We start from the raw sequence: 9,121 nt of genomic DNA on the forward strand, positions 1-9,121 counted from the left end.
CCATGTGCTTCTGCTCACACCTTTGCACAGCCTCTGCTTGCTTAGTGTAGCGCACACACAGGGAAGCCCAGACGTTTTAGTCACTCAATAAAAGAAAAAAGCCAAATTGTTTAGTGAGATAAGAATTACACATATACTTAGACCCAAATCCCAGACACATTCCAGCCTCCCAAAGACTATGGAATATACATATTATGTGTCCATTTCTGTTTTTATTCAGACTTTCCCCTAACCAAACAAAAATAAGTACCACTTAGAACTCTAACCAGGTAATGTTTTAAAATATTATGGCAAAGTATTCCCCACCTACACACACCCACCTTCACTGGCTTGAGTGGTTCATCACATTTCAAACAAATCATTACCAACTCCCAAGAGATACCCTCCCCACCCAGCAGTCTGCAGACCACTTGGGATAATAGCAGTTCTATCTGTGCATGGCCTTAATTACTTGGAGCTAGCAAATCTAGACCTAAATCTACCATATGAAGATACATCCACAACTTCCTTATGAAGAAAATGTGATAGGGGTCGAGAAATGTAACATAGCAATACAACAATTCTCATGAGTTTAGAACTCAAACCTTTATTTGTGCTGTAAAGTGGAAGAAAAATGATTAGTAATTACGTACATGATGTAACAGAATTAGTTCTTACCATACAGAGCAACACACCAGTACTTTTAACCATCTACTTTTACAGTTTCAATTTCACAACAGCATACCGGAGACTATTTCCCCATACATGCATGAGTAATACACTCTAAATCCCAACAACAGGATGTTTGCATCATCCCCAAGTCACTGGTTAAGGACTAAACTACCATGTCAACATATTTTTAAACATTTAAAAAACGGAACCCAGCAGACAGAAAGATCCCAAGGATAAAAATAACCATGATTTTAAAAATTTTAAGTGAAATTTAAAGGGAAGAAGGAAATGATAAAAGGCCATTGGTATTACTTTACCAATTCAATACCGCAGCTCATTACCAAGCAGGTTTTTCAGATCACACATGTAGTAAAGGCACCTCACCCACTCCCTCCCCACAATCCCCATCCCCTTTCCTTTTTAGCTCTTGTTTTCCACATGGATTTTAGGTGATAGTTTCCCCTCTAGCCTTGGATCATTTATAAAGCACAAACATTCTAACTAAAAATACAATAAATTATTCATTCTAACCTTAGCAAAGGTACATGGATTCTGTCTGCTACCAAGTATTAATTTACAGTGACCACAAAAGGTTATTTGGTTCTTGTTACAAAGACTACGATTTGAAAATACTATGTAGGTAAAAATTTTGCCATTATTAATATCGACCAAACACAGAAAAGACAACAGAAGTGTTTCTAAGGCACGATTTACATACAAAATTCCCTTGAAATGCACTGCAATTTCACTTCACTCACGATTTTCAATCACAAGGTATCTGTGACAAATGAGTTACAAATCCAGAGGAGCCCATCTGATCTCGTCTTAAGCGGTCCCTTAAATATGTAAAAGCCCACAATGTAGGCATTTACAAGGTTTTTCTAAGACTTCCAGCTCCTGAAAAATCACACCTTCACAGCTTCAGACTGACCACCTAAGTTGCTAAGGCACAGTGAAGGATGCCGATCTGCTGTGTCTACAAGTCTGACACCCATCTTTCTAATGATTAATTCACTTGATAACACCCACACCCCAAACAAAACAATCCTCTAAAACAGGCTGCCTTGGTCACCGGGAGGAAGCTGGTAAAGACACCTGCCCTGCCTGTGAGATGGCATCATACACCCCTCCCTGTGGGTTCTCGGAAAACGGGTGACTCTGTGTCATGTTTTCGGTTACACTTTTTCAGTCTTCCCCACCTTGCAGCAAAGCAAAACAATTGTTTTGGGTTTTTTTCTTTTCTTTTTTTTGCAGTTCTAAGCTTTCTACGCAACTTTTCACTTCCAAGCAACAACTTAACCAACACTTACTATTATTAATTCGTATTTTCTTGGCTCACCCACCGCACAAAACTCCCTAAAGCCCCAGAGAATTTCCCTTCAACCTGCATTTCCTACCACCCACACTATATACCTAACCAACCCTCTCTCCTTCTTCACCTTCATCCCTCCCAGTACCAGTGCCAAGCTGCACACCCCCATCCCCCACACTGCAACTCCCACGGGACCAGTGCCAAGCTGTCCCCTTCTCCCGGTCTCCCACAACTCCCACCTCAGGGTCCTCTTATTAGAATGCCAAAAAAGCATTATGAAATCTAACGAAGTTCAGGTGCAAAAAAAACGAAGCAAGAACAAAAGAGCACTACCGGTATACCCATTACCTTCTCTTAGTAATCTGCAATGCAATCACAATGCCCAAACTAGACCTGCCATTTTTCACACACAGATTTGAGAATGACCAATTTGTACCCTCCAAGAGTTTAGCATAACACAATGACACTCTTGACAATCTGCTTCCTCTAATACATCCCCCGTCTAAGGCATTTAAAATTAAACAGCTTTCCAACACCCCAAGTTATTTCATCAGGCTAAGAACTTCTCCGAGCAACGCATAGGCAGGCAGGCAAACAGGGGGGGTAGATGAGAGGTCACGGGGCTCCATCTGCAAGCTCCATCTATAAGGCATCAATCTGCGTTGTGGCATCAACGTTAAAATGTTCTATAGCTTAGGGATCTTCTTGAAGCAAGGTTCCAAGCACAGAACTAGTATGACCGGAGGCTCAATTTAGAAGACGCAGCATCTGAAAACCTTTACCCCAGGAAAGGAGGGGTGCCTGCTGGCATTCATGGGCTCTGGAACAAGCATTTATTCAAAGCTGATGGCCCCTCGAGCCGGATGCATCTGCTGTGGATATTTTAAGATTGCCCCCCATAAGCTCATCTGAAAACTTTAAATGGTAGCCTCCTGAATACAGGGCTTCCCCAGCAAGGCCTGGAAACACGACACTGGAGAACTTCCTCCTCCTAAGCCTCTGGAAATTCAATCTGCAGGCATCAATTGAGGCGGGCTCTCTCCTCCATGGTCTCCCCTCCTGCACTGCTAGGACTCACACTGGCCAGGGGCTCCATGTCTCCCGGGTTCCATCTGCTCGCCATGAGGAACACTATAGTAACAAACCACGGTCTATGAGGCATTTTTGTGACTTTCAGCTGGATGGCTGCAGGCCCACCCAGGGGTGCACATTCACTCCCCACCCTCTCTGCAGGCAAGCAACACCGATCCGCCCCACCCCAGCCTCAGCGGGAAGGCCTCTCTTTCTCCACCATTACCAACAATACCGATTCCAAAAGCCACTCGGCTACTGTCCCGGGCTTACCAGACGAGCAGGTAATGTTTTAAGTGAATGGGTAAGTTAAAGGGAGGAGGAGGGGTGGAGTGAGCTCACAGAAGAGTTTAGCGCCAAACCTAGAGAAAAGTCCAAAAGGAGCACTGCCACCTGGAAAATAAAGCGTTGGTCAATGTTGTCCCAACACCCGAGCAGCGTGCCTCGCAGTCCCCGCCTGTCAAACATGCTAGGTGCTGCACCAGTCACCAGTGAGGATGGCGCCTTAACTCCACATCACGCCTCAGACCACCCCTCACCTCCGCCCAGGGGCCTGGCTTCGCACCCAGACCTGGACGCTCCACCAGGCTGGGCCCGGCCTGGGCCCTGTCCCAGGCCGAGCGAAAATTACATACCACCCTGGGCCAGAGCGGTCAGCCCCGCCGAGCTAAGTTCAGCTCCACAAGACCAGGCCTCATCCCCAGGCGGGTTCACAGCCCTTGGTCTGGAAAAAAAGGGGCTGCTGGCATGGACAAGTTGAAGCTTGTCCCGGCCCTTCTGCAGCCCTGCACCCACTGCCTGCCTTCCTGATCGTTTCCAGGGCCGCAGCGGCCCATTCATTCCTCGTGGCTCCTCCACCCCTTCTACCTCTCCCTGCCTTCCTCCTTCCACACAGACCAGCGCACGGGGGCTCCCTCAGCCATGCAAGAGCGGCTCCCTCCCAGAGGTCAAGTTCCCCCTCCAGCAGGCAGTAGGGACAGCCTGGCCTGGAGCATGGCTGTCCTCTCTGGGGGCTCCTGCGGGCATTTTCCACCACGCAGCCTGCCCCACTGTGGTTTCTTCAGACCTAGTCTCCTCGTCAAACTTCCTTCTCGTACCCCCAGGACCCCCAGTCTCATCTAACTCAATCATCTCTCCCTGTCTGTCCCGAGGCCCTGAACTAGTCACTTCCTCCCCCACAACTACACCCAAGTGCGCATCCCTCCCTATCGCTAACTTCTGCTGGACCGGCCACAACTTTTGCTTTTATAGCCCTCTGCCGCGTCACCGGGGTCACTGTTCAACGGGACGATTCCTCCACGGCCACCGGAAAAAAAGTCCCTCCCCGACCCGGCCCGGGGAGACGACCCGGGCTGTGCATGGTCTCCCAGGCGCCCCCGACGCAAGGACCCCAGTTTATCCCCGCTTCTCCTTAGCAGTGCTTTTTGGGATCGCGGACAGCGCTCAAGGTGACATTTGGAAGGCGGATGCCATGACGAAGAAGACTTTCTTCCTGGGTGTTGGGGTCGGGCGGGGCGCGCTTCCCAGAGAGAGGGGCTCGGGAAGAGGCGGGCGGGGGCGCCCTCCTAAGGGGTCGCCTCAGGTCACCACGCCCCGACGAGGCCCGAAAGAAGGGCCGGCAGGACGTCTGGAAAATTCCAGGCGGCGGCGGAGGGATCTCTGCAGAGGGAGCGTCCCGCCAGGAGGCGCGCGTGACTCTCGGGCGGCGGCTCCGAGTCTGGGTCGGCCAGTGACGTCAGCGTCCGGGCGCGGGGTGGGGGCGGGGCGGCCCAGAAGCCCAGCAGCCCAGCGGGGCGCTGCGAGGGGACGTGTAACGCCCCGCACCCCAACAGGCGGTTTCTGTGGTCTGGAAACCCTGCTGCGGGCTGATGGCGTCCAGGATCCAGTGGGTGACAACATGGAATCCCGTGGAGCTGCGCGGGCGCTTCGGGGACAGGCGTCGTGGTTGTGACTGTTCCCAGGGGCCTGGCGAGGGGACGTGTTTCCTGAGAACGCGCATCCCTGACGGGGTAGAACATTCAAGAAGTGTGTTCAGGATGGATTAAGTGGGAAAAGGCCGTTGCAAAATAATGTAAAACCAAGATTTTGTGCGGAAAGCAGTATCTGTCATAGCCAACGGACCGGCTGTCGCCTCATTTTACATTTGGGTGGGGATGGGGAGAAAGGTTATTTATTTATTTATCTGCGGCATTTGCAAGCAGGCACCCCCAGCCTGGCTCTTCTGGAAGCAAACCTGGTGAACTCTTGAGCCCTCCACCAAAGCGGGCAGGACCCGAAAGTCTGGAGAGGACTTTGGACCGTATAGCGGGCGCCTCCCTTGCTAGGGGGTGCAGGGTGATGAGGAAGCCCTGGCCCCTGAGGTAGAGGTAGAAAAAGAACCCCGGTCCAAGTAACCAGAACGGAAAATGGGATCTGACAGGAACTCCTTGCCAGGAACCTCTCCCTGGTTAACACCCACACCCCATACAAAACAACCCCCTAAAAACAGGCTCCCTTGGCAACCGGGAGGAAGCTGATGACATTTCGCCTGCGTCTGTGAGATGGCATCAGCAGGCAGGGCTGGGCCCGACATGCACCCCTCCCTGTGCTTCTCGGAAAACTGGTGACTGTGTGTCATCTGACCTTCAGCACAGAAGGTGGTGATGTGGCAAGCCCAGGCTTGCTCCCTGGCGGCTGCTTAGCCCTGTTTCTCTGCCCGGGGAAGATTCCGGCAGTGCGGCCTCCTCCTGACTATATCTCCCAGGGTGGGTTGGGGTGGGGTGATTTGGCCTGAAAGAACCGTGTGGAAAGAGGGAATTGTCTATCAGAATGTTCTAGAAAGCTGGGCAGCTTATGAAACCTATGGAGTGACTCCCCTGCTGCTTCACAGTACTGGGCGGTGGAGTCAGCCAGGCCTTTCTTTTCTCTCTCCAGGCACCTGAGAGGTGGGTCATCCCCACTGTAGTGCTGTTTCCGGGCCCCAGTTGATGTCTTAACTTGCTTTTCTCTATCTCAGGTCTCAAAATCTCTCTAATTCACACACATCATTCCCAAATCCCAGAAACAAACTATGGTAGATTTTATTTTTCAAAAAAGAGTGGGATCCAATTGCTTTTGAAGGCCAAGGTGGAAGGATTGCCTAGAGGCCAGGAGTTTGAAACCAGCCTGGGAAACACAGCAAGACCCTGTCTGGACCAAAAAAAAAAAAAAAAAAAAAAAGGCCAGGTGCACATGACTGCCTGTAGTCCCAGCTATTGGGGAGACTGAGGCAGCAGGATCTCTTGAGCCTAGGAGTTTGAGGCTACAGTGAGCTAGGATTGTGCCACTGCACTCCAGGCTGGCCAATACAGTGAGACCCCTTCTGATATATGTATATATGTATGTATTTTCTTTCTTAAGTAGGGAGAATTATTGACATACAAAGCATAGGATTCTGTAAAGCATGGGCTTCCCTGTCACAAAGGGAACCAAGGCTCTTTTGTGCCCTTGTGTCTGGAGCTGCCTCTGCCACCCTGGGTTTTTGAGGATAAAAGGGCACTGTTTCAGAGGGTCCTTATGTAGAAGCTTTGCTGGCCTCCAATTTCCACACAGTTCATTTTTCTCAGGAAAGGAACGTATTTAAGGAGAGATGAGCTGAGGGTAGACAACCACATGGGTATCTCTGTCCTGCCTTAAGGGGCCAAAGCTGTGTCCACAGTAAGAAGGGTACACATTGGACCTGGGTTCTGCTCTCTTCTTCTTCAAATAAGTCTAAAAATACCTCTGCCCTGCTGGAGGGCGAGAGCAGGGAGGCTGGTGTCAGCAGATTTCTCTAGATCAAAACAAGTTGTTCCAGAAAACAGCAGCAAACAGAGGCCCTTGGATTCCGGGGTGGGGCTGGGTGGTGAAGGCCCCACCCTGCCCGGGTGGGTGGCCACCGTCTGCTTCTTCCCAGGCAGGCAGAGGAACAGAAGGGGGGGGCTGCTTTGGCAACATCTGGATTCCAGGGTCAGCGCCCTGTCTCCAAGGCCTTCCTTTCTTTTCTTTTTTTTGATGGAGTCTTACTCTGTGGCCCAGGTTAGAGTGCAATGGTGTGATCTCGGCTCACTGCACCCTCCACCTCCTGGGTTCAAGCGATTTTCCTGTCTCAGCCTCCCGAGTAGCTGGGATTACAGGCTTACACCACCACGCTGGCTAATTTTCTTTTTTGTATTTCTAGTAGAGACAAGGTTTCACCATGTTGGCCAGGTTGATCTCAAACTCCTGGCCTCAAGTGATCTGCCTGCCTCGACCTCCGAAAGTGCTGGTATTACATGGGTAGCCACAGCGCCTGGCTCTGTCTCCAAGCCCTTTCTTGCGTCTATTGCCAGTCAGGATCACTGGTCTCCTGGGTGCCTGGCCCCCACATCTCGTGAAGCCAAGTCAGCTCTGTGGTTTCCAAACATATAGACAGACCAGTCCCAGGAAGTACCTGGGTTTTCCCATAGGAGCCCCTGGAAAAGGGGAGCAGGAGCTGGGTAAGAAAGGGTGGTGCTTCGGGCTTATACCAAGGGCAGGACAATGACAGTGTTGCTACTACTGCTTGAGAATGTGCAGGGCCCCAGCCCTCCATTCTCCATGGGTCCAGTTCTGGAGCTGTGGCCTCCAGGGCCATTTTGGGCTCCCTGCTCACCAGAGATCTGAGGCCTAGGCCCTTTCTGAGCCCTGAGGCCCCTCAGCTCAGGGCCTGGGTCTGGAAACTGCAGTGTCACTGTGTGCTGGCGGGGAGCCCGTCTTTCATGCCTTGTAGCCAAGGCAGGAAACATAAGCTGGGCCCCACCCCCAACTCTAACCGGCCTCTTCCTGTGAGGCTCTGGCCTGCTCTGCCCCCATCTCTCATGTGACCAGGGCAGGCCACCGCACCCAGCCTTGCTTCCCCCATTTTGAGGCTCCTCTCGGCCTTAACATCTCTTGAGTCTGACAATGTAGTTTTTCCTGGAACACTCTTCACCCAGTTGCTGCCTAGTCCACCCCCACTGCTCCTTCAGGCTCTGCCCCAAGGTCACCACTCAGCCAGCCTCCTGACCATGGCTGTAAAGCACCCCCCGAACTTGATCTCCTCGAGGGAAGGGTTTCGGTCTGTTTTGCCTGGGATCGCTGTCCCCTGGCACGGGACTCTGCACTTTATGTTTTGTAAAGGTCACTGAGCACGGTGAGGCTCTGGGTAAATATTTGTGGACTGAGGAAGGGAGTTCCCAGGTCAGCTGTGATGACAGGCCCAGCTCTGTGGGTTCCTAGGTCAGGAGGCAGGAGAGGGAAGGGCAACAGCTGCTCTCTGTGGACTGGGACTGCCTGGGGTGGTCAAAGAGAACTGGGGTGCACTCTCAGCCACACGTTGGCAGAGGCAGAGGCATTTGAGGGAGAGGGGACTCCCACGGCCTTGTGGTTTACAAAGCCGAGGTGAGGTGAGCATGTCCCGGAGCTGCTGCACCCGCAGGAGCCACTGTGCCAGCCCCAGCCCCACGGGCCCTTCCTCCTTCCCAATTGTCCTGGGCCCTCCTTCAGCACCTCCCATACCCCCCCACACATATTGAGCCCTCCAGCTATTTTTAACACTTTGACCTAATGTGGGCTGGTCCACCACGTGTGCTGGAAAGCAGGCTGCCCGCCAGGAAGGCGAGGCAGGGGAGGGCCCCTCAGGAGGGAGCTTCTCACTCTTGCATTTGACCCGTCTCCTCGGGCTGTGTGGGGTCTGTGTGTGCCGTTTCCTCACTACTGTCGAGGCAGATCTAAGGGGGGCTTCCTCTGCGCAGGGCCAAGCCCCAGGCCTCAGGCTGTGCTTTACAGGAAAGAACTTTGCGGTGTCAGCCCCTGCATCTGGATCTCCTGGGACTACCCCCTGTTCCCTGCCATGCTAGAGTTCCTGGGCGCCTGCCCCTTACCCCAGGCCCTGGTCCCCCGTCTTCCTGAGCACGCACTCACTCCTTGGAGCCTTGTCTGAGCTGGCACCCCAGAACACCCTGCCCTCCTTGCCTCCTCCTGCCTCTTCACTAGCTCACTGTCACCTCTGTCTCCTGTAGCCCCATCCTAATGGTCACAGCGCTCACCAGACCTTCCTTTTCCCATCCTGCCATGCTGAGCGCCTGTGTC

The 9,121-nt window shown here is 52.3% G+C and overlaps 1 long non-coding RNA gene across 2 annotated transcripts; it reads right to left on the minus strand.

Annotated features, from left to right (window-relative positions):
• Positions 1 to 565: 565 nt before the first annotated feature.
• On the minus strand, positions 566 to 4,251 carry LOC112606846. Of its 2 annotated transcripts, none has more exons than XR_003115698.1 (2): positions 3,670 to 4,251; positions 566 to 3,427 (listed from the first exon to the last, which is right to left on the minus strand). It is a non-coding gene; the product is annotated as an uncharacterized LOC112606846 (long non-coding RNA). The 2 variants fall into 2 exon arrangements; XR_003115699.1 differs by having other exon boundaries at positions 3,932 to 4,245.
• Positions 4,252 to 9,121: the final 4,870 nt, after the last annotated feature.

The sequence above is a fragment of the Theropithecus gelada genome, chromosome 14 (assembly GCF_003255815.1).
Source record: "Theropithecus gelada isolate Dixy chromosome 14, Tgel_1.0, whole genome shotgun sequence".
NCBI classification, from domain to species: Eukaryota; Metazoa; Chordata; class Mammalia; order Primates; family Cercopithecidae; genus Theropithecus; species Theropithecus gelada.